General features: G+C 45.9%; 1 protein-coding gene and 2 non-coding genes across 3 annotated transcripts in view; 2 read left to right on the forward strand and 1 right to left on the reverse strand.

The window, feature by feature from the left end:
- LOC126474222 (dorsal-ventral patterning protein Sog) overlaps window positions 1-26,661 on the forward strand; it is a 511,624-nt gene that overhangs the window by 239,828 nt on the left and 245,135 nt on the right. The gene's annotated exons all lie outside the window — the stretch shown is intronic.
- On the reverse strand, window positions 2,869-2,943 carry Trnal-caa (transfer RNA leucine (anticodon CAA)). Its single transcript has one exon. It is a non-coding gene; the product is annotated as a tRNA-Leu (tRNA).
- On the forward strand, window positions 3,251-3,325 carry Trnal-caa (transfer RNA leucine (anticodon CAA)). The gene has a single exon. It is a non-coding gene; the product is annotated as a tRNA-Leu (tRNA).

Consider the following 26,661-nt stretch of genomic DNA (forward strand, 5'->3'; position numbering starts at 1 on the left):
TCTTCTTGATATCTAAAAGTTTGGAACCAGTTTGACTTCCCCTGTCAATAACACTCATTAGTTCGTGAGAATGAAGAACTAGTTGTATTTCACAAGAACTATATTTTCGGACTCAGTGTTGATTGTTAATAAATGGTTTTCTTCGAGATACTTCATATTGTTCGAACACAGCTTATGTTCCAAAATTCTAGTGCGAACTGACGTTAGAGATATGAGTCTATAATTTAGCGGATTACTCTTACTTCCTTTTTTGGGTGTTGGTGTGACTTGTGCAACTTTCCAGTCCTTGGGTGCTGGTGTCTCAACGAACGATCGGTTGTATGTGATTGCTAAATATGGAGCTACTGAATCAGCATACTCTGAAAGAAACCTGACTGGTATACAGTCAGGACCGGAAGCCTTGCCATTATTATGGTGCGAAGAAAACAGGTCGACCGGGAGCGTCAGCAGAGAATATAGAGTGTGTGAGGGAACGAGCCGTCAGGAGCCCAAAGAGACGGAGGCACTTGCGAGCAGAGAGCTGTAGATACCGCAGTCAACTGTGTGGAGAATTCTAATCAAACGTCTCCCTGCAAAACCACACCGGCTACATTTGTTACATGCGCTGACTACTCGGGACGAGTAGCTTTGGTCTGACTTACAGTGACTTGTAGCGCTTACTGGAGGAAGACGATTTTCACAAGTTGGTTTTCAGTGGTGAAATCACGTTTCGTCTGTCTGAAAAAGTTCATAAAAAATGGTTCAAATGGCTCTGAGCACTATGGGAGTTAACATCTGAGGTCATCAGTCCCCTAGAACTTAGAACTACTTAAAGCTAACTAACCTAAGGACATCACACACATCCATGCCCAAGGCAGGATTCGAACCTGCGACGGTAGCGGTCGCGCGGCTCCAGACTGAAGCGCCTAGAACCGCTCGGCGATACCGGCCGGCAAAAGTTAATCGTCATAACGTTTTTGGTACAGAATATCCACACGAAATTGGGGTTTACCTAAAGTTAACGTATTTTGTGTCTTGTCCTCTGGAAAAGTTTGTCGACCATTTTTCTTTCCGGAGAAAACTGTGGATGGTTTCGGTACGTGGACATGTTGCAGCAATGGTTTATGCCAAAATTACAGCAAGACAGTGGAGATTCCTTTTGCAACGAGTCGGTAGTTCACCACACTTTCTTACACACGTTCTCGTGTATCCCAACGCCGAACTGCCTCAGCACTGGCTTGACTTTTTCTTCAGTGACCATACAGTCATCTGTCTCAGCTTCTTGTGATTTCTTCTTAGGGGTTATATCAAAGTTCGTATGTTCTTGCCTCCGTAACCTCTTAATTTGGAAGAAAAGAAAGGGTAATTAATGCTGTCGCTGATATCAACCATGACGTGTTGAGAAGCGTACGGCAAGAGTTTGACTGTCGTACTGACTTCTGCCGCGTCACTAACCGTCAACATATTGACCAACTGCAATGTAAGTTCAAAACTTAGAGAGCTGTTGTATATTCAAATGTGCGTCATTTTCCTGTACGTCTTGTAGTTTTCGTGACATCGCCTTCTGAAACCCTGAAGGTCATTAGAATAAACATGAATGTGTTTAAATGGTACTTTCCTTAGAAAACTTTGCGTTGTGCAACTTGTTTATTTGCGTTAATTAACGGATCGTCGGCAATAACCCACTTCATTCCTCTGCTTTACGCTCTTTGAGGCTCTTGAAAGGATCACGCTAAGAGCGTTGACGCCCTGCTTTCGCACGTTGTCTGTTTCCCGTAATGAGGTGCACGTTGCTGACAGGAGGCTATTCCAGAAAAGTTGAGTAAACACGCGTTGTTGGAGCTCAACCAACGACTTTGAGAGCGGTCGGCGAACTACAGTCCTCAGAATCCAGATGCGATACTGTCAGCTAATTCCACATTGCTGTCTAAAGCCCTACAAATACTACCTTAATATATGGTGCCATATTGTCTAAAACGTATTGCCTCAATAATAGAGAATCAGGCCGAGGATATTCGCAGTGGTATGATAATCAAAACGGACCGCATGGTACACTGTATTACTTTCGTCTGTCTTCTGTTTTCCGTGGCTAATCTCAGACGTCCAGCACGAAATACACGTGGCTAAAACGGGAATATTCCTGAAAATATCAACAAACATACCTTCTCGGAACTCCCCCTTTGAATGCTGTCTTGACTCCAGTTCTCCGAATCCACATATGCCACTGTTTATATCACACCAGCCTTCTGTATTGCTCTTGAAAGCACTGAAAATTCCAGACAGAAATATAGTTGGATGTTCCTCTCGCACAGCCTGCCTCCTGCGTAAATATTTCTCACTGAAGTTCGTACCACTTGAACGATAGTCAGAATACCCAACACGTTTATTTCTTGAGCCTTACTGCTCGCAGTATTTCCAGAACAGGGGAGGGGGGGGGGGGGGGAAGGGGGATCTCGATTTCATTGTTGTTTCTGTAAACTATAGTCGGTTCAGACCATTTGCTGCTCATCTTCGGGTGGTTCACCTCGAATGTGCATGCCTCAGCCGGCCGGAGTGGCCGTGCAGTTCTAGGCGCCACAGTCTGGAACCGCGTGACCGCTACTGTCGCAGGTTCGAATTCTGCCTCGGGCATGGATGTGTGTGATGTCCTTAGGTTAGTTAGGTTTAAGTAGTTCTAAGTTCTAGGGGACTGATGACCACAGCAGTTGTCCCATAGTGCTCAGAGCCATTTGAACCATTTGGATGCCTCATGCGGATGGTACAGTAGCCGCTGCATTTACCTGTTTGTATGAAAGGTTAAGATTTTAGCAAAGCTGGAGTCCAGAATGAGATTTTCACTCTGCAGCAGAGTGTGCGCTGATATGAAACTTCCTGGCAGATTAAAACTGTTTGCTGGACCGAGACTCGAACTCGGGACCTTTGCCTTTTGCGGGCAAGTGCTCTACCAACTGAGCTACCCAAGCACGACTCACGCCCCGTCCTCACAGCTTTACTTCTGCCAGTACCTCGCCTCCTACCTTCCAAACTTGAGTCTCGGTCGGGCACACAGTTTTAATCTGCCAGGAAGTTTCATATCAGCGCACACTCCGCTGCAGAGTGAAAATCTCATTCTGGAAACATCCCCCAGGCTGTGGCTAAGCCATGTCTCCGCTATATCCTTTCTTTCGGGAGTGCTAGTTCTGCAAGGTTCGCAGGAGAGCTTCTGTAAAGTTTGGAAGGTAGGAGACGAGGTACTGGCAGAAGTAAAGCTGAGAGGACGGGGCGTGAGTCGTGCTTGGGTAGCTCAGTTGGTAGAGCACTTGCCCGCAAAAGGCAAAGGTCCCGAGTTCGAGTCTCGGTCCAGCAAACAGTTTTAATCTGCTAGGAAGTTTCGTAAGTGGAGTCGTTCGTACGTATTGCGAATAATGAGTAACAATTGCTTTAAAACTATACGGTAAGTGCTTACCACGGATTTAAGCACAGGATGCATACGATGGACTTAAGAGATGTATTACCAATTTCAATCATACAGTATATTCTTGCTACTATACTGTGCGAACATAATAAGCAGAACATCGTTATTTGCTATCTTTCCGGGTGTTATGGTTTTAATGGCCTGTAGCGTGCACAGGGAGAGACTGAAACGTTGGCAGAGGGCTGAGAAAATGCCACATTTGATTGTTTAAAAAATCCCATATTTGGAGGCAAATAAAAAATGTTTCTCAGATAAGTTATTCAGTAATAAAATTACTGAACCACAGTTGGAAACTTGAGCCATTTGACTGCCAGGTCCCCACATCGATCCCTTATCTCCACCTTTTCATTGAGAATACGACCCGGCGCCGTTAATGCACTAATTAAATTACCAAGAGGGACGAAAAATAATACACTACCTTTGAAAATCAACTTGTGAGCAGAGAAGGCGGTCCGACTACTGTTATAACACGCTTTAGAACGTCCTTACTTTGACCATGCCTCCCTGTGCTTTGGTTCCATCTGCGACACAGTGACAAGTATGAATAACGCCTTGGTACCATTGTCAGCGAATACTCTTCGCACTTGTACAAAGGGCGGGCAAAAATACGGAAACACCACATTACATTGCCTAATACGGTGTAGGAAAACCGTTGGCTTTCAAAACAGCTCCCAATCGTCTGGAAATAGATAACTGCAGGTCCCATATGGATTGCAAGGGAATCTCATGCCAATCTTCGTGAAACCCCTACAATGACAATTTCAGGTAACCACTGTAGAGGTGGATAGCGACCACGCACCCCTCTCTCAAAAGTGGACTACAAAGATTCAATAATATTGAGATCTGGTGACTGTAGTGGCGAGGGGAGGTGCGACAACTCATCCTCGTGTTCACAAAATCAGTCCTGGACGTTGCGAGCTGTGTAAACAGCCGCCCTGTCATCTTGGAACACAGAATCACCGTTGGGGAAAAAAAGCATTGCGCATCGGATGAATATAATCAGCCAAAATGGTCACATAATCCTTCGCAGTAACGCGACCTTGCAGAGTAACAATGGACAACGTGAAACACAATAATACGGCTGCCTAAACAATCATGGAATCCCCACCACGTTTCACTCTCTGAGGGTGTCACCGAGGAGAAGTTGGAAACAGTGATGGGTGGTTTTGTAATTCCAACTCGCCTTGCAGTTCTCTGCTTCTGGAGATTTCCTCGTGTTGTTTTCGTGTTGACAAGGTTCGCGGGTACGACATTCCGTTCTGCAGTGACTTTTGCAGCTGCCGTCCCCTTATTTTTCGTCACAGTCCCCTTCAATGACCATCATCTACATGCAGTTTCGTCCGTGTTGTGACATAGCATTTCTGTATTCCCTGTATGCGGTATGAATCTTCGATATGCTGCCTCTTCAACGCTTCAGTTGACTTGGTTGAGGAAGTAACTACAATACGGACACCAACAATCTGCCCATGTTCGAATTCACTTAATACAGATCGCCCAAATTAATATTGGACCATGCCTCTTTAGGCAGTTTGTATTTTAGTGGGTTCCGAAGAAGGCATGGTTATCCGCGCCGAAACCTAGATCAACAGCCGGTTTCTATTTGCAATCGAGGTGCATTCTTTATAATCAATAAATTATTCACGATTACCGACGCGCTGCAATGTTAAAAGTTCTCATTTCCCATTGGTTGTTGCGGATTGCAGTGAGCCCTCACTAAAGTCTGTGGTATCGATTCGCGTTGCCGGTTTTGGTGTGGCACCGCGATCTGCCAACGATACATCAGGAAGAACAGCTACAGTGTAGAGCAGAAAGAAACTGGAAAAAGCACATAAATGACACTTTTATTCAAAGACAGTAATTACATTGTAGTTATCGCGATGTATGTTGGTCCCCTGGACATTGCAAAAGGTGGCACACGGTTCTTAGTAGGATATGTGATCACCACGGTCGGCAGTAGATAGTCTGCTATGTGCTCTGATGCTGTCACATGGTTGGGAGGGAATTATTGTGGCATGGCTTTGCATTCTTCCATCAGCGCAGTTGACAACTGTTCGAGAAACGTTGGTGCATGTGGTACTGCAATAGGTCTCCCCAATGCGTCACACATGTGCGATGGAATTTAAGTCGGGGGAATATTAGATACCAGCTCCCAGGTAGATGCCGTTTTCCTTGACTTCGGAAGGCGTTCAATACAGTCGCCTGGTAAACAAAGTAAGAGCCTACGGAATATCAGACCAGCTGTGTGGCTGGATTGAAGAGTTTTTAGCAAAGAGAACACAGCATGTTGAAGTAACCTCTGCAGCGGATAGTCACTTGGTGCAGGGAGTGGCAACTGACCCTTAACATAGACAAATGTAATGTATTGCGAATACATGGAAAGAAGGATCCTTTATTGTATGATTATATGATAGCGGAACAAACACTGGTAGCAGTTGCTTCTGTAAAATATCTGGGAGTATGCGTACGGAACGATTTGAAGTGGAATGATCATATAAAATTAATTATTGGTAAGAAGGGTGCCCGGTTGAGATTCATAGGGAGAGTCCTTCGAAAATGTCTTCCGTCAACAAAGGAGGTGGCTTACAAAACACTCGTTCGACCTATACTTGAGTATTGCTCATCAGTGTGGGATCCGTACCAGATCGGGTTGAGAGAGAAGATCCAAAAAAGAGCGGCGCGTTTCGTCACAGGGTAATTTGGAAGCGTGAATGCGTTACGGAGATGTTTAGAAAACTGAAGTGGCAGACTCTGCAAGAGAGGCGCTCTGCATCGCCGTGTAGCTTGCTGTCCAGGTTTCGAGAGGATGCGTTTCTGGAGGAGGTATCGAATACATTGCTTCCACCTACTTATACCTCCCGAGGAGATTACGAATGTAAAATTAGAGAGATCCGAGAGCGCACGAAGGCTTTCCGGCAGTCGTTCTTCCCGCGAACCATACGCGAGTGGAACAGGAAAGGGAGGTAATGACAGTGGCACGTAAGGTACCCTCCGCCACACACCGTTGGATGGCTTGCGGAGTATGTATGTAGATGTAGAATGGGCAGGCTAGTCCAATTAGCGAATATCCTCTCGTTCCAAGAGCTCCCCCACCTGCGATGTTCGACGTAGTCACGCATTGTCATCGATAAAAATGGAGTCACGGCCGAATGCACGCCTGCGAAGACGCACGTGGGTAGGAGTACATTGTCACAATAACGTTGATCGGTGAATTGTTTTCGATTTTACTCGTCCCCTACAGCTGACGCGCTCTAGATTCCTCGGCCGATGCCAGCTGTGGGGGGACCACTGCCGATGTGCGGAAGGCGGGTGTCGAGGCGTTGGGTGACCGCTGGCGCGCGCCGGTAGCGGGACCCGGGCCTCGCGGACCGCGGTCCCGGGTCGCCGACCCGCGGCCGTGCCGGGCCTCGGCTGGCCTGGCCCCTGCCGGGCCTGAGTCACGCCGCAGCCGCAGCCGCAGACGGACACAGTCACAGCTTTCTCCGGGGGCGCCGCTGGGAGGCGAGCCGACACGAAGGAGTCCTGCCCGTCCCTGCCGGGCTCACGCGCGCGATGAGCTCCTATCCGACGACTAGCCTTGCTCCGTATCATCATCATCACCACCACCACCAACACCACCACCACCAACTCAAACTGACGTGACGAGACTCGGGAGAAAGCATAAAGCGAGTCCCACACGGTTCAATTTTGGATCCACTTCTATTCCTCATGTATGTGAATCTACATCTACATACACATACATACTCCGCAATCCACCATAGGGTGCGTGGCGGAGGGTACCTCGTACCACAACTACCATCTTCCCTCCCTGTTCCACACCTAAACAGAACGAGGGAAAAATGACTGCCTATATGCCTCTGTACGAGCCCTAATCTCTCTTATCTTATCTTTGTGGTCTTTCCGTGAAATGTAAGTTGGCGGCAGTAAAATTGTACTGCAGTCAGCCTCAAATGCTGGTTCTCTAAATTTCCTCAGTAGCGATTCACGAAAAGAACGCCTCCTTTCCTCTAGAGACTACCACCCGAGTTCCTGAAGCATTTCCGTAACACGCGCGTGATGATCAAACCTACCAGTAACAAATCTAGCACCCCGCCTCTGAATTGCTTCTATGTCCTCCCTCAATCCGACCTGATAGGTATCCCAAACTCTCGAGCAGTACTCAAGAATAGGTCGTATTAGTGTTTTATAAGAGGTCTCCTTTACAGATGAACCACATCTTGCCAAAATTCTACCAATGAACTAGAGACGACTATCCGCCTTCCCCATATCTGCCATTACATTCTTGCCCCACTTCATATCGCTCTGCAATGTTACGCCCAAATATTTAATCGACGTGACTGTGTAAAGCGCTATACTACTAATGGAGTATTCAAACATTATCGGATTCTTTTTCCTATTCATCTGCATTAATTTACATTTATCTATATTTAGAGTTAGCTGCCATTCTTTACACCAATCACAAATCCTGTCCAAGTCATCTTGTACCCTCCTACAGTCACTCAACGACGACACCTTCCCGTACACCACAGCATCATCAGCAAACAGCCGAACATTGCTATCCACCCTATCCAAAAGATCATCTATATAGATAGAAAACAACAGCGGACCTACCACACTTCCGTGGGGCACTCTAGATGATACCCTCACCTCCGATGAACACTCACCATCGAAGACAACGTACTGGGTTCTATTACTTCGAGCCACTCAAATATTTGGGAACCAATCCCATATGCTCGTACCTTAGTTGGGATTCTGCAGTTGGGCACCGAGTTGAACGCTTTCCGGAAGTCAAGGAATATGGCATCCGCCTGATACCCTTCATCCATGGTTCGCAAGATAACCTCCCACTTAACACTGAACAAGCAGAATTGATATTTCATGCAGACAATACTAATGTTATAATAAATCCCATTAGGGAGAAAATAACAGAAGACATGACCACCCCACCAGACTCATGTGGCAAGGCTGGGGAGAAATCACAAAGCAAGTCCCACAGGATTCAATTCTGTGTCCACTCCTACTTCTCATTTACATAAATGACCTCCCACTTACCACTGAACAAGTTTTAATTGGTACTTTATGCAGATGATACTAATGTTATAATAAATCCCATTACGGAGAAAGCAACAGATCACCACAATCCTGGCCTCATATGGCGAGACTGAAGAGAAATTACAAAGAGAATCCCACAGGGTTCAAATTTGGGCCCATCCTATTCCTCTTGTATGTGAACGACCTACAGGTTAGCATTTAACAAGCTGAATTTGTACTGTTTGTAGAAGATACTTTCTGCAGATGATACTTTTTGCAGACAATGCTGGTGTCATAATAAATCCCATTGGAGAGAAAGAAACAGAAGATACTGTTAATGATTTTTTTTCAAAGGTTGTCAACATGGTTCTGCTTTATCAACTATACATTCAAGAGCTTCATTGGATTAGAAATAATAGACGATCAGTTGCGAAACAATGGTCAAGGTGTAATAAACTGGAATTTTGCAGCTGGTTGGCTGTTATTTCTAATCTATTGAGGTTTTTTGAAAGAATTATTCAGTTGTTCTCTGAAAACTTTCCCTTAATTTTGAGAAAATACACTACATTCGGTTCAGTTCAAAAGACATTAGTATGGACAACTGATGTAGCACATGAATAGGAGAGAGTAAATAGAGTGGAATGTTCCAAATTTTTGGATGTATATATTGATGAAAACTTGACTGGAGGGAAGATATTACTGAGCTGCTCAAACAATTCAGCTACTTTTGCTCTTAGTAGTATTGCTACTCTTGGAAACAAACGAATCAGTCTCCTGACACATGTTTCATATTTTCACTCAGTAATGTCCTACAGAATAATTTTCTGGGGTAACTCATCACTTAGAAAGAAAATATTGATTGAGCAAAAGGGAGCAGGAAGAGTAACATGTGGTGGTCACCAGTGGTCGTCATGTAACAAGCTGAAGCATCGAGTCCACACGATTGCACAATTGGCACTCCACTGTCGGCGAAACACAGGGTTCCAGGTTTCATACCGATTACAGCACGCAGCTCTAAATCGTTTCAAATTATCAAGTTCCTTATAATTATCATCTCACCGCATTTTTTATCGTGCGCTGGCTTTGTTATCCCTTCACTTCAACATCGTTACAAAAGCGTATAACTGCCAGTGCTGGAAACAAACGAATCAATCTGTTGACACATTTTGCATACTTAGATTCAATAACGTGTTACGGAATAATTATCTAGGGTAACTCATCACTTACAAAGAAAATATTGATTGAACAAAATGGAGCAGGAAGGATAACGTGTGGTGTTCACCTACGGTCGTCATGTGGACACATCCATAGGATTTGGCGACCTGGAAAAAGTGGTCGACAGTGCAAAATGGTGCAAGATATTCGAAATTCTGAGAAAAATAAGGGTAAGCCGTAGGGAAGGACGGATAATTTATAATATGTACAAGAACTAAACGGAACAGTAAGAACGGAATGAGCAGTCTGCTTCTGCTATTGATCTCTAAATGTAATCATTTCATCTACTCCATATGTACTGTTACCTACAATAAATCTTGAGTGAATTCGAAACCTCTAAGGAGGTCTACCAACCTCTTTCCCGGCAGTGTGTATGTGACCCGAGATGCCGTCCCACAAAGGCGTTGTTGGCTCTTGAGCAAAAGCGCCTGACGACCGCTGTACTAGCGGGAGCTGTAGAGCGTAAAAGCTCCAGATGAAAACAGAGATTGGAATATATCCGATTAATAATTGAGGATGTGACTTGCAAGAGTTATTCTGATATGAAGAGATTTACACAAACGAATAATTCGTGGCCGTATTTGAGACAAATACTTTCAGAAAAGGCTTTACAAAGAAATTTATATTCCGCTCGTAACACATTTTTCTTTTTCGGAATAACTCTTCTTGCAACAGTAAGTATGTATTTTATATCCTCTGGCGGTCTCAGTTTTTGCTGGCCGAATAACAAAACTCACCTACTGCTTCTAGCGTCTCATTTCTTAACATAATTCCTTAGTATCACATGAAGTAATTAAATTGTATTGTATTACCAATTTTTAATAATTAGCGACTTTTATGCAAAGGAAAACTACAATGTATTACATAAATTATACACTGCAAATCTTATTTGCACAAAAGATGATACTATAAACCCCCAATTTCATGTAATTCCACTACTTCCAGAGCTCCTTTCGCTTTTCAAAACTCCATTGTTTTGTTGTTAGGTTAAGAAGTAAACATAAACAAAATAAAGTATATGGTGATGTGGGAGCCCAATATAAACGGACATAAGAATTCAGTAGTAATGAATGGGAAAGAATATGAAAGAGTGAAAACATTTAAATATTTAGGTTCTGTAATAACGGAGGACAATAAAGTAGCAATAGAAATTCAAGAAACGATAGCGAGTGGAAATCGTTGCTATTTTGCCTTGCAGAATGTATTTAATTCCAAGAATGTTATTAGGAATACAAAAATGAAAATATACAGGACCATGTTAAGACCAATAGTAATACATGGATCAGAAGACTGGGTATTGACATTAAAGGAGGAGAAATAGTTATTGAGATGGGAAAGAAAGATACTGAGAAGGATTTTTGCAGCAGTGAGAGAGGAAGATGGCTGCAGAGTAAGGCAAATGCAGAACTACAAACACTTTTTAAACAGATGGCTATTGTTGTTAAAATTAAGCAAGGAACAATAAGATGGGCAGGACATGTACAGAAAATGCCAGAAACTCGGAGTGCCAAGAAAGTTTTCATAGGAAAACCTGACGGGAGCGGGAGCAGAGCTAGACCCAGAAAAAGGTGGCTGGACGATATGGAAGCTCTAAAGGCGATTGGAGTGAGAAATTGGAGAAGGAAGGCGATGGACAGAGAAGAATGGAGGCAGGTGATAGAGGAGGCCAAGGTTCTTCAAGGACTGTAGAGCCAACCAAGAAGGAAAAAGATTTTTTTTTTTTCCTTAGTAGAGGACTGACTTCATATACTCTCCACCTCGTTGCTTCCTTTAACGCTATTTGCCTCCATTGCTGGGCCAAGAATTTATTTGTGGCAAGTTATATGAATTTCTTCTTTCGAGAAAGTTCGTATATGTCAAAAAAGCCACGTTTCCCCTTAGCTCGTAGAGCAGACTAAAATTAAGTATCTTTCCTATCTCTTTTTGAATGACTCTCATAGCTTTACTATTTTTTTAAAAAAAACTGTAGTCTGGCGCCACAAAACACAGACCGCCGTCACAGACAAAACACTCTATTTTCAGTTTGCAAACCGGTTCCGACTGTGGAGCGGCTGTCGACAGTGGCCGACCTTTTCTCGCAGACCGTGACGTAAAGAAGGCAGCCGCGGAGGACGTATGTTCCGCACTCTCGACCGGTTTCGCGAATCTGCGGTAAAACACGTCTCTAGCTCAGATATTCCTGTATGTCCTGTTTTAGAACTCTGCCACTCGGTACGAAACGTGCGTACTTGAGAACTTCAGTTTGTTTTTCTTTCTCAGTTAGGTGCATTCAATGTCAGTACAGAAAGATGGAACGTCCCACTATTTAGGCAAAAGTACCTGCTAGCGCAGGGACTAATATTTTGGTAGTGTGGTGGGGAAATGAATTGCTATGTGGCGGTACCGAAAAGTTCAGTTGCATGTCGACTACTGTTCTTGATAAATATCGACGAAAGTCTAATATTTGTAGACTATCCAAGTGGCAATCTGAAAGGCGTGCGATGTAATCTAAATCATTACAGAAACTCAGTACTGGGTGACATCGTCGCGGCACAAGGAGATTGACTTGAAACTACAACAAAACAGAATGACTATAGTATGACACGGAAATCCCGTAATTGATTAATTTTGTTATCAGAAGGCTCAAAGATTAGAAACGTCAAAGCCTCTAAATTCTTAGGTGTAAAGAAGGACGCGTAAAGTCTGTTAAAACTGGCACATTCGATACTCTTCTTCAAAATCTGAGTGTCATCAGCACCAGATAACTGACCACTGTCACTGACGATGAAACGCAAACGCTTATTTGCTTGTGGCTAGCACACTGGACTCACATTCGGGAGGACGACGGTTCAATCCCGCGTCCGGCCATCCTGGTTTGGGTTTACCGTGATTTCCCTAAATCGCTCCAGGCAAATGCCGGGATGGTTCCTTTGAAAGGGCACGGCCGACTTCCTTCCCCGTCTTTCCCTAATCCGATGAGACCGATGACCTTGCTGTCTGGTCTCCTTCCCCAAAACAACCCAACCCACACCTCATTCAGTGTCTGTTAATTCCCGTCATGAGGCGATAATAAGGTCGGAAGGCTAATTTGCTTATTTTCATTTCATTAACACTAGGGTAACTCTGTGTGTTTAGTTCCAGAATGTCTCTAGGCAAGCCGGCCGGAGTGGCCGAGCGGTTCTAGGCGCTACAGTCTGGAACCGCGCAACCGCTACGGTCGCAGGTTCGAATCCTGCCTCGGGCATGGATGTGTGTGATGTCCTTAGGTTAGTTAGGTTTAAGTAGTTCTAAGTTCTAGGGGACTGATGACATCAGATGTTAAGTCCCATAGTGCTCAGTGCCATTTGTCTCTAGGCAAATAAATACGCAGACTTCATGTAACTCGTTGCATAAAGATCCCTGAATCCTAATTCTGCCATCTCTTACAGTTGTAAAATATCGATCATGCATACTCAACGCGCACAATTCACACCATATACTGTATATTCAGCGTCATGGACAGAGTAAAGATTAGATACACGAATGCATGTACTGGTAAAATTCTGTTGAGTATCCAGCCCCATCAAGTTGTTTAAAATCCTGGATTTTAAACCACCTGGCTCGGGTGAAAGCACGAGTGTTTTATCAAATTGATTCTATGTTTCCAAATTACCATCGACGCCGCAACCCACCTGGTTCTCCAGAGAAACCGAGCGAGGTGGCGCAGTGGTTAGCACACTGGACTCGCATTCGGGAGGACGACGGTTCAATCCCGCCTCCGGCCATCCTGATTTAGGTTTTCCGTGATTTCCCTAAATCGTTTCAGGCAAATGCCGGGATGGTTCCTTTAAAAGGGCACGGCCGATTTCCTTCCCCATCCTTCCCTCACCCGAGCTTGCGCTCCGTCTCTAATGACCTCGTTGTCGACGGGACGTTAAACACCACTAACCTAACCATCTCCAGAGAAACATACTTGGCTTACGTGCATAAAAGGTCCTCTCCCTTCACACTGTTCCGCAGTTAACATCGCTTAACGGATCATTTCGCCAAATATAGACGAAGATAGGTGTTGATAACAATGGAATACATAGGGTGATTCAGCTGCACCTATATTAACCGCGCATGAGATTTTTATATTCTCTATCTTGCTACATCCTACAGGGATGCTATATCCTACAGAAAAACTGAATTGGACATTTTTGTAGGAAATTTAATGTCGGTAAGTTTTGTAATTTGATATGTTTTGGTCGGAGAACACGGTTTTCAAGTTACTCAAGAAAAATGTTGAAAAGTGATCTTCAAACGCACTTCCACCCTACACTCAGCAGTCGGGATTTTTAGTATGTTGTTCGTGGCACTCCGTCCAACCGCTGTATAAAAATTTCCGTCTACTCGTACTATTACAGATATTAGACATTTTTTGGTCTCTGTTGATTGGGCTGTTATACCAATAACATAGCCGACTACTTCGTTAACATTAATTTAACGTGCCTGCGACGGTAATGAATGAAAAACGGCTTGTATTAACGTTACGCTAAAACTAATTACGTTGACAACTCGATCCAAACTCAACCCTTACCCGCGCAGTAGTTTCGTAGCCAGAAGGCCTGACGAATATGACGATGTAATTAATTATTTTATGCTGATAAAATTCACAAAATTGTTGGGTAAAATGTACATAAACAGTTTGTAAGTGCCCGACTAAGCCGGTGTCCAGTCAATGAAGACAAAAAAGGTTGAAGGTGGGTAATAATTACTGCAGTTGCAAATATTTTCATAATGATAGGAAGGAGTGTCAAGAACAACGTAGTAGAAACCCTGACTGGTGCGGCCTGAGCGTGGGAGTTTGGATGCGTTTGAGGGTCGCTTTTATACCCGAAAACTGCGGCCTCTAAGTAAAACGTATCCCAGTACAAAATTTTACTACATCGAATTTCGTCGCAAAAGGTCCTTATCATTTAAATGTAGGAATAATATTTTGCGCCTAGCGGACGAGAGAATATGAAAACCTCGCACGTGATTTATGAAGGGCATTTATAACATTGTAGGTTGCATAAAGCGATAGCGGTGGGGGCAGCTGAAACACCCTGTATTTTGATTCAGACTTCTCGGGGTGTGGTTTCCTCTCGCGATGACGTAAGATTAGTTTTGAGGTTTTTTACCGAAATCTTTAACTGGCGATAAAAAAAGAAAAAGAACATTTCTCCAGAGGGACTCGATCCCATTACCCTCGAGTTACCGTTCTGTAATGTAATGTATAAGAAACTATCACCCTCGATTGTGGTGATGAAACTAACCTTTTCCTTTACCTTTATTCAGACTGTTTTAGTTTTATTTCTAGACCATGCCCTCGTAGACATAGTAAAGAATCAGGTTTATCTTCTGAAGAAGTCTCAATTACTTGGGCTAGAACCTATGTAAAGGTTGGCTTCATTACCGTAATCGAGGCTGATAGTTTCTTATATATTAGATTATCACGATTGCTGACTGGGCTGCAATGTGGAAAGTACTAAAAAGTTCTGTAATCTTTCCGTTCCATCAACCAGTGGCTGAAAATCACGCTAAGATAAATGACTCATGCCTCGCTCGACATTAACCGAAAATTCTATATTTCTGAACGCTTCACCACGTGGAGCACCCTTTCTGTCACTTTCGCTTCTGGTCAAGTGCTACACATGATATAAATCTGAACAAAATTGGTGATAGCGAGTGGGTGCGATCTCCTTGACAGGGTTTCTTTTTCTTTTTTGCGTAACAGAGGGAGGACAACCCCTTGACCGAAAGCGCTGAGCTATCGCATTGTCAACCACTCGTCTGTGATGGTGGTGTAATAGTGGGGAAATAAGGAAAACGAAAATACAAGCAGCGTTCAATAAGTAATGAAACACTTTTTTTATTCTCACCCATTTAAGGTTGAAAAAAATGTAGAATTTTTTGTGGGACATCGTGGAATATTCACGCTTCAGCTGCTATATTTTCATGTCTTTCCGATAGGTGGCGGCGCTATAGGTAGTCTTTCAAATGGCATCTACACTCTTGCTCATAAATTAAGGATAATAGCAGAATGTGGTGCCACACAACGTGGCACTACACAAAACTGGCGCTAGTAGCATAGCGACATTGGGAACACACACAACACAGGTCTGTAAGTCCACGGTATTGGTGATAAGTTGAGAAAACCGTCCCGAAACACATGTGCTACAAAATGCCACTGCCTCCTGCGCATGTACCCCGACATCAATATCGGATATGGTCACCATGCACACGTACACAGGCCTCACAACGGGTTGGCATACTCTGGATCACGTGGTCGAGCAGCTGCTGGGGTATAGCCTGCCATTCTTGCACCAGTGCCTGTCGGAGCTCCTGAAGTGTCGCAGGGGTTTGAAGAAGTGCAGCGATACGTCGACCGAGAGCATCCCAGACGTGCTCGATGGGGTTTAGGTCTGGAGAACAGGCAGGCCACTCCATTCGCCTGATGTCTTCTGTTTCAAGGTACTCCTCCACGATGCCAGCTCGGAGGGGCCGTGCGTTATCATCCATCAGGAGGAAGGTGGGACCTACTGCACCCCTGGAAAGGCGGACATAATGGTGCAAAATGACTTCCCGATACACCTGACCTGTTACAGTTCCTCTGTGAAAGACACGCAGGGGTGTAAATGCACCGACGGCCGGAGTGGCCGTGCGGCTCTAGGCGCTACAGTCTGGAACCGAGGTTCGAATCCTGCCTCGGGCATGGATGTGTGTGATGTCCTTACGTTAGTTAGGTTTAATTAGTTCTAAGTTCTACGCGACTGATGACCTCAGAAGTTACGTCGCATAGTGCTCAGAGCCATTTGTAAATGCACCAATCATAATACCACCCCAAACCATCAAACCAAGACCTCAATACAGGTCCCTTTCAAGGACATTAAGGGGTTGGTATCTGGTTCCTGGTTCACGCCAGATGAAAACCCGGCGAGAATCACTGTTCAGACTATACCTGGACTCGTCCGTGAACATAACCAAGGACCACTGTTCCAATGACCATGTAGTGTGTTCTTGACACCGGGCTTTACGGGCTCTCCTGTGACCAGGGGTCAATGGAATGCACCTTAAAGCGCTCCGGGCGAGTAAACCATGTCTGCTCAGTCGTCTGGAGACTGTGTGTCTGGAGACAACTGTTCCAGGGGCTGCGGTAAGGTCCCGAGCAAGGCTACCTGCAGCATTCCGTCGCCGTCTGCGAGCACTGATGGTGAGTTATCGGTCTTCTTGTGGTGTTGTATACTGTGGATGTCCCGTACTGTAGCGCCTGGACACTTTTCCTGTCTGCTGGAATCGTTGCCATAATCTTGAGATTACACTTTGTGGCACACGGAGGGCCCGTGCTACGACCTGCTGTGTTTGACCAGCCTCCAGTCGCCCTAGTATTCTACCACTCATAACGTCTTTCAACGCACAGTCACCATTAACACGTCTGAAAACGTCTGCACACTTACTCGCTGCACCGTACTCTGACATGCACCAACACAACTGTGCGTATGTGGACTGCTGCCAGCGCCACCGTGCGACGACCGCAGGTCAAAAGCACCGCATGGTCGTACCTCGAGGTGATTTAAACCCGCAAACTGCCCACCAGAGCGTTGTTTCAGCATGTATCAGCATTATCCTTGATTTATGAGCATAAGTGTACGACTGAGGATCGTTCCAAGCAGAGAGCTGCCATTGAATTTCTTTAGGTGGAAAAACAGAGCATCGCAGTTATTCATAGACGCTTGCGCAATGTGTACGGAAGCCAGACAGTTAACGAAAGTACGGTAAGTCGTTGAACAAGCCATCTGTCATCATCGCAGCAAGGTAGTGCAAACTTGTCCAATCTCCCGCGTGCCGGCCGACAGCACCCAGCTGTGACTCCTCCAGTACTGGAACGTCTGGACTCTCTCATTCGAGGTGATTGACCGATGATATCAAACTCCACGCAGCTCAGCCGGATGTCTTTGTTGATAGCGCTGGCATATCCGTCAACTAGTTGGGGTACTCAAAGCTGGGTGCCTGCTGGCTTCCTCGCCGCCTAACAGAAAACCGTAAAGAGATCGAAGGACTATTTCTGCGGAATGGTTTCCGCTTTAGGAGGCTAATCGTGACAATAAAACGGCAATGCACGGAGTGGCGCCACACAACTTTTCTTCAGAGAAAAAGTTCAAAACCGCCTCCTCGACCATGAAAGTATTGGCGACAGTCCTCTGGGACTCTGAAGGTGTTATTCTGTTTGATGTCCTCCCTCTTGGTGCAACGATAAGCTCTAAAATGTACTGCTAGTGTCAGGAAACTGAAGAAATGACTTCAGCAAATCCGTTGCCATAAAAATGTAGACGAACTTCTTCTCCGCGATGACAAAAGGCCTGACACAAGCCTGTGCACCCGAGAGCAGCTCACAAAACTTCATTCGACTGTTCTTTCTCATCCACTCTACGTCCCGGATCCAGTATCTTCCCACTTCCATCTGTTTGGCCCAACGAAGCGGGAAGCAGTTGGCGGATGATTTGGAGGTTATTGACGCAGCAAGATTTTGGCTCCGAGAAATTGGAAATTTGTGGTGAGGTCTTATGAGACCAAACTGCTGAGGTCATCGGTCCCTCTAAGCTTACGCACTACTTAATCTACCTTAAACTAACTTACGCTAAGGACAGCACACACACCCATGTCCGAGGGAGGATTCGAACCTCCGACGGGTGTGCCGCGCGGACCGTGACAAGACGCCTCAGACCGCGCGGCTGTGATACCGTGTGTGCATATAGGCCCTTCCGGTAAGGTGGCATAATGCCGTCACATTAATGGGGGTAATGTTGAAAAATATCAACGGCCTTGTCGCAATCGAAACACCGGTTCCCATCAGATCATCGAAGTTACGCGCTGTCGGCCGTGGCCGGCACTTGGATGGGTGACCGTCCGGGCCGCCATGCGCTGTTGCCATTTTTCGGGGTGCACTCAGCCTCGTGATGCCAATTGAGGAGCCACTCGACCGAATAGTAGCGGCTCTGGTCAAAGAAAACCACCACAACGACCGGGAGAGCGGTGTGCTGACCACATGCCCCTCCAATCCGCACCCTCAGCTGAGGATGATACGGCAGTCGGATGGTCCCGATGGGCCTCTTGTGGCCTGAAGACGGAGTGCTATGTTGAAAAATAGGGTCTTGTAGCCAAAAGAGTGGAGTATGATATAGTTTATTGGAATCCTAAATAAAAACTACCTGCTTTAGGAAAACAAATATGTCGCATTATTTGTTGAAGACCCACACGCCAGCAAATAGAGCACTGGATCGTGAGTACGGCGCCGTACAGCAGTTGGGCCCGCGCTGTTATGTCTCTGACTGGCGAAGCCTACTTCGAACCGGCGGAAGGCCGTGAGGCGAGTGTCCGTATTTATAGCCGGCGGCGCTGCAGCAGATTACGAACTTTGCCTCGCCTCGCCCCGCTCCGCTCCGCCCCGCCTCGGCTCGGCAGCGTGTGTAGCCCAGGTCGGTGGCCGGCAGGCGACGCCGGCTGACCCGAATGAATGGGGGCGGCGTGTCTGGCTGGCGCCACGCCTTATTAGGCCCGGGTTCGACAGCCGGCGCAGGCACTGGCGCCAGCGGGGCAGACTGGGGGCCGCGCGGGGGGCGCGGGCGCCTCCGGCCGCTGTCGAACCCCGCGTAGGGCCCTTCACGCGGGTCTACACTGACCAGCCAGAACTTTATAACCACCGACCTACTACCTTTCCAGGCCATAGTCATGTCACCTGGCGAGAAATGACTGCTAATCAGACTCAGGCACGGAGCGTGTAGTATCAATGAGCCTGTTGTCCGTGCGTAGAATGGGGAAAGCGCCCGATCTGTCTGGCTCTGACGGAGGGCAGATTATGACGGCACGGCGGCTCGGCACGAGCATTGCGGAAACTGCACGATTTGTCGGGTGTTCGAGGTTTGCTGTGGTAAACGTCTTCCATACCATGCAAAATCTTGTACAGACGTCGTGGGGTTGGGCAGATTGGCAAAATAGGACAGGCGGCGAACTGTGGCACAGCTAACATCAAACTTTAATGTTGATCATACCAGAACTATGTCTGAACATAGAGTACGCCAACCACCCCTAGCGATGTGCCTCCGCAGGTGATGAACCGTGCATGTGCCACTACGACTGAAATGGGCATGTGACCGTCGGCACTGGCCGTTGACGCAGTGGCCTGGTCTGATGAATCCAGACACCTTCTCCAACATGCCGATGGGATGGCGCGAACCCGTTATCTTCCAGGACAACAGCTCCTTGACACCACTGCTGCGGGACAAAGACAAGCCGACGGCTGCTCCTTTATGGTCTGGAGAAGATTCACATGGGCATCCGTGGGTCTTGTGAAGTTCTTCCAAGCACCATGACGGCCGAGGAGTATCCTACACTGGTTGCAGATTACGAACACCCCTTCGTGACGATCACGTTTCCCGGCGACAGTGCCTTTTTTCAGCAAGATAATGCGCCATGTCACAAGGCCAGGAGTGTAATGGAGTGATTCGATGACCACAGTAGAGTATCCAGTTGATGTGTTGGCCCCCCAATTCGCCAGATCTGAACCCAATCGAACACATCTGGGATGTGATTGAACGCGGCGTCAGAGCTCATTGCCCCCTCCCAGGAATTTAAAGGAATTAGGAGACTCTTGTATGCAGACGTGCTGCCTACTCTCTCCATCGACCTACCAAGGCCTCATTGCTTCCACGTCACGATGCGTCACTGCTGTTGTCCGCCCCATAGTTGGACATACCGGCTATTAGGTATGTGGTCATAATGTTCTGCTGGCCAGTCTAGAGGCCGGCCGGTGTGGCCGAGAGGTTCTAGGCGCTTCAGTCTGGAAACGCGCGACCGCTACGGTTGCAGGTTCGAATCCTGCCTCGGGCAGGTTAGTTAGTTTGAAGCAGTACTAAGTCTAAGGGACTGATGACCTCGGATGTTAAGTCCCATGGTGCTCAGAGCCATTTTTAACCTTTTTTTTTTCAGTGTATTTCGCGGCTCACAGCCGGTGGACTGCTCCCGCCAGCAGCACAGCAACGGCAAAATGGCTCAAATGGCTCTGAGCATTATGGGACTTAACTTCTAAGGTCATCAGTCCCCTAGAACTTAGAACTACTTCAACCTAACTAACCTAAGGACATCACACACATCCATGCCCGAGGCAGGATTCGAACCTGCGACCGTAGCGGTCGCACGGTTCCAAACTGTAGCGCCTAGAACCGCTCGGCCAATCCGGCCGCCCAGCAACGGCAGCCGTGCCGGCACTGCCGCTGTGCAAAGCACCATGCCTGCCATTTTTCGAGCAGAAAACATTTCCGGAAAAATCTCGCTTTTTTTTTTTCAGAAAGAACATGACTCCAGCCTCAATTCATATTCAAGACAGATTTTTGGTATGCCTATAGTGATTATAGAAAACTGCAGGACAAAAAATATACGATAAACAAATTTCAGTATTTTAAAATCATTATGGTGGGAGACATAGACTTCAAACTTCATATTTGTTATGAGATAAATATCCAAACAATTGTGTGTAGGACTCAGCTCCGAAGGTCCATACAAAATTATTATATAACTTGTGGGTGGAAGGGGACAAAAGAAAGGAAAGGAACTGCTGATATCAGCTGCATCGGGACTTTATGCAGGATCAGCGAAGACGAGTGGAAATGTCTGCCGGACCGCGATTCGAATCCGGGCGCTTCTGCTTGTTAGGCATTTGCGTCTAGCACTGCACCATCCAGCTACAGTGTTTGTAACGAATGCGCGGACTACCTGGTTAACGCAACTGTCTAGTAAGCGGGAGATCCCGTATTCGAGTCCCAATCCAGCATGTATTTTCACTTGGGTCGCTAATTCCACATAAAAGTCCCGATGCAGCTGATATCATCAGTTCCTTTCCATTCTTTTTTCCCCTTCCACTCACAATTCACATAATAATTTTGTATGGACCCTCGGAGCCGAGTCCTACTCACACTTATGTGGATATTTATTTCTTTCTCTCCCCTCCACCTTCAGCTTACATAATACGTGTCACAGCTGCGGACTCGACATGGCGTCTGTCGTTTCGGACATATCTGAAAGAACAGACATCACTCATACATATAATTGATTCGCCCCACGTTTACGATCCACCTCGAGCGGGAACCTAAAGTAGCGAGAATGGAGGACATAGACATGCGTGGGGAATGCGGATAGGTGGCGCTAGGTGAGAATGTGGGTCAGCCGAGGAGCGTCCTGAGGTATTCCGCGCATTTGCGATAAACCCTGGTCCGTATGGCGCACTGGTTAACTCAATTGTCTAGTAAGTAGGAATCCTGAGTTCGAGTCCCTGTCCAGCACATATTTTCACTCATCGCAGCTCATTCCACATAAAGTCCCTATCAGCTGATATCATCAATTCCTTCCTTTACCTTTCCTTTCTCCCTCCCTCCACCTTTACTTTATATAAAAAGTGTCACAGATGATGATTCCTCTTCGTGTCTGTTCTTTCAGACATGTGCGAAACGTAATTAAAATAGTAGATGCTTATCCGTTGCGCCAATTTTCGCTGATTACCAGTGAATAGCAGTCAGATTTGTTCTGTGCCCGAGCGGTTCTGGGCGCTTCTGTCCGGAACCGCGCTGCTGCTACGGTCGCAGGTTCGAATCCTGCCTCGTGCATGGATGTGTGTGATGTCCTTCGGCTAGTTAGGTTTAAGTAGTTCTACGTCTAGGGGACTGATGACCTCAGATGTTAAGTCCCATGGTACTCAGAGTCATTTGAACCACTTTTTGTTCAACATTTTTCTCTGATGTCTGTGAGTGGCACTGACTAGTTTGAGGCACATCTAAATACCTGTCTCTTGAAATATCATCTCAGGCTTTGAGCAGGAGGTGCTTTATTGCTGAAGCGTCAAATGCGATCCCACTGCAAAATTCTAACAGAATGGTTCTTTTGAAACTTAACTGTGTACAGGAGGCATTCAATAAGTAATGCAATGCATTTTTTCCTTAAAGCAGACTGATTTTATTCAGGATTCCAATACATAACATTGTCGCAGAAGAAGCTGAGTAGCTTCGTCACTGTGGTGTAGTGGTTATGATACTAGACAGCTGCACGGAGGACCATGAGTTCAGAACTCACCTGCACTGTAAAAACTTAATTTCTGCATTAGGCTGGGAGACACTCCAGAAGTATCCACAAATATCAAGAAACATTGTACTGGAATGTTCTGTAACTGTATATATACGCTATGTGTTGTGGCCGGTGGCAGTTCGCTCCGCGCACTTGTATGTGCGTTCGTTAAGTGAAGTTAGTGTTAGTCATTCATCTAATTACACCTTCTTCTACATGACGATATTATACCTCACTCTTTTGGCTACAAAACCCAATTTTTCAATATTGGGAGGGGGAGGGTGGGGAGAGTATCTGTATGCCCGCTGGTGTGACTCTACTGGTCGATTGGTCGATGTTGGAGCCCGCAACTTGCTGCATCGATAACCTTTCCATCACCCATGTGCTGATGGCAGTTACAAGAGTCGAGGGACATGAAAGGGAAGCAGCAGTTGGGAAGGGAGTGAGAGAGGGTTGTAGCCTCTCCCCGATGTTATTCGATCTGTATATTGAGCAAGCAGTAAAGGAAACAAAAGAAAAATTCGGAGTAGGAATTAAATCCATGGAGAAGAAATAAAAACTTTGAGGTTCGCCGATGATATTGTAATTCTGTCAGAGACAGCAAAGGATTTGGAAGAGCAGTTGAATGGAATGGAAAGTGTCTTGAAAGGAGGACATAAGATGAACATAAAACAAAAGCAAAACGAGGATAATGGAATGTAGTCGAATTAAATCTGGTGATGCTGAGGGGAGTAGATTAGGAAATGACACTTAAAGTAGTAAAGGAGTGTTGCTATTTGGGGAGCAAAATAACTGATGATGGTCGAAGTAGAGAGGATATAAAATGTAGACTGGCAATGGCAAGAAAAGCGTTTCTGAAGAAGAGAAATTTGTTAACATCGGGTATAGATTTAACTGTCAGGAAGTCGTTTCTGAAAGTATTTGTATGGAGTGTAGCCATGTATGGAAGTGAAACATGGACGATAAATAGTTTGGACAAGAAGAGAATAGAAGCTTTCGAAATGTGGTGCTACAGAAGAATGCTGAAGATTAGATGGGTAGATCACATAACTAAAGAGGAGGTATTGAACAGAATTGGGGAGAAGAGGAGTTTGTGGCAAAACTTGACAAGAAGAAGGGACCGGTTGGTTGGACATGTTTGAGGCATCAAGGGATCACAAATTTAGCATTGGAGGGTAGTGTGGAGGGTAAAAATCGTAGAGGGAGGCCAAGAGATGAATAAACTAAGCAGATTCAGAAGGATGTAGGCTGCAGTGAGTACTGGGAGATGAAGAAACTTGCACAGGATAGAGTAGCATGGAGAGCTGCATCAAACCAGTCTCAGGACTGAAGACCACAACAACAACATGTGCTGCTTCCCGCGCGGACTGCATCCTTCATTGAGCCAAATAGATGGAAGCCGGTAGGTGCGAGATCTAAGCTGTAAGGTGAATGAAGAACAGTCTAGTGTAGTTTTGTGAACTCCCCTCGGGAGTACGGACTTGAGGCTTTCCGTTGTCACGGAGAGGTAGTAGTTCGTGTGATCACCTCGAATGAGAATGTCCGCACGTTCCAGCATTGCAGGAGTGACAGCTGTGTGGGGCCGGGCGACACGAGGGAGATTGGATAGGTTTGCGCGACCTTGCGATGAAGACAGACGCCTCGCCCAGTGCTTTTGTTCACTGCCAGGTCTCCAATGGCTTTCTGCAAGTGCCTATGAATATCTGTGATGCTCTGCCTCTCCGCCTTAAGAAAGGCAATGACAATTCTATGCTCGGAACGTACGTCTGTTACAGGCGCCATTTTGAAGTCTACATTTAGATCCGGCACCTGTCGGAACTTCATGAAACTATAGGAGCTGACGCGGAAATATGCCACCGTGTCCCACCACAAGTTTCGCAGTTTTTCAGCCTAAACTGTCCGATAAAAAATATGTTGCATTACTTATTGAAGACTCGTATATTGATCGTCTGTAGATTTTGATAAGTGAGTTTGCGAATATCAAAATACATGCCGTAAATGCCCGTATCTTTTGAATGCATAGGCTTAGAAGCTTTTTTTTTTTTTTTTTTTTTTGCACCGCCGAAGGACCATGTAATTTAGTATTTGATATACATTCCAACTTGATACCTCAATCCTTCCCAGAGAGAAAGGGATCTTAACAGATGGACAATAAAGTGATGCTATAAGGGTTCCGTTTTCATCGACTGAAGTAAGGAACACTAAAAATAACAAGAAAATTTTGTTTTCCGAAGCGATCGTTACGCGTTTACGCCCGATAGGTATGCAATACAATTAACAAACAGGTAACGCGGGTACAAACTTAACTGATCAAAGCTACTAGGACAATTACTCTAGTGTGTGTGTGTGTGTGTGTGTGTGTGTGTGTGTGTGTGTGTGTGTGTGTTTTCTTATGGGACTTTACTACTAAGGTCATAAGTCCCTAAGCTTACACACTACTTAACCTAAATTATCCTAAGGACAAACACACACACCCATGCCCGAGGGAGAACTCGAACCTCCGCCGGGACCAACCGCACAGTCCATGACTGCAGCGCCTAAGACCGCTCGGCTAATTCCGCGCGGCTACAATTACTCTAGTCCACACTTACTTATGGTAGTCTACAGTAACTTACAGAAGCTTTAGAACTCTACGTGTATGTTCATGAAACATACTCGTACATTGACGTCTGATCATGACTTCTGGGTGCTTCACTTATTTTGTCAGGCAGGGTAATTTACATCAGACTGTATTCCTTCACTAACGTCCTCTCCCTTCCTATCCAATTGCTGGGTGGGAAGGCAGGTTGCTGCGGAGTCTCCATTTTGTGCCAGGCCTCTCCCATTCAGATGTTATAACCATCATGCGAGCTACACATAAGGGGAAGCAGTGTGTCTCTAAATGCGGTTTGGAGCGCGCGCTCCCCGAATTTTGACACTAAGGCTTTGGGTGGAGTGACTATTTCCCGTAGCGTCTCCTATTACAGTTTGCCAGTCATTTCTACGACGCTCGTTCGCCGATTAATGGACGATAAAGCATGTAGCTCTTCTCAGAATCTTCACTATTCTTTCTTCTTTGGCTGGTGCCTTGTCCCGCAGTTTCGCAGGGTCGGCACGGTTAGGAACGGATTTGGCAAGGTTAGTTATAAGGGGTGGCCGGATGTCCTTCCTGCTGCCACCCCGTAACCCCGGGTTGGAATCAGTGTACCCCAGCTGCCTGCGTCCAGTGTAATCCATGAAATAAAGCGAACGTGTTCAGATGTCTGCGAGCCGTGTAACTCAGGTGTAATGTGGGGGACCAGCCCGGTATTCACCTATCGGGATGTGGGAAACATCTACATCTACACTCCGCGAGCCACCTGACGGTGTGTGGCGGAGGGTACCTTGAGTACCTCTATCGGTTCTCCCTTCTATTCCATTCTCGTATTGTTCGTGGAAAGAAGGATTGTCGGTATGCCTCTGCGTGGGCTCTAATCTCTCTGATTTTATTCTCATGGTCTCTTCGCGAGATACACGTAGGAGGGAGCAATATACTGCTCGACTCTTCGGTGAAGGTATGTTCTCGAAACTTTGACAAAAGCCCGTACCGAGCTACTGAGCGTCTCTCCTGCAGAGTCTTCCACTGGAGTTTATCTATCATCTCCGTAACGCTTTCGCGATTACTAAATGATCCTGTAACGAATCGCACTGCTCTCCGTTGGATCTTCTCTATCTCTTCTATCAACCCTATCTGGTACGGATCCCACACTGCTGAGCAGTATTCAAGCAGTGGGCGAACAAGCGTACTGTAACTTACTTCCTTTGTTTTCGGATTGCATTTCCTTAGGATTCTTCCAATGAATCTGTCTGGCATCTGCTTTACCGACGATCAACATTATATGATCATTCCATTTTAAATCACTCCTAATGCGTACTCC

The sequence above is a fragment of the Schistocerca serialis genome, chromosome 4 (genome assembly GCF_023864345.2).
Source record: "Schistocerca serialis cubense isolate TAMUIC-IGC-003099 chromosome 4, iqSchSeri2.2, whole genome shotgun sequence".
Lineage (NCBI taxonomy): Eukaryota > Metazoa > Arthropoda > Insecta > Orthoptera > Acrididae > Schistocerca > Schistocerca serialis.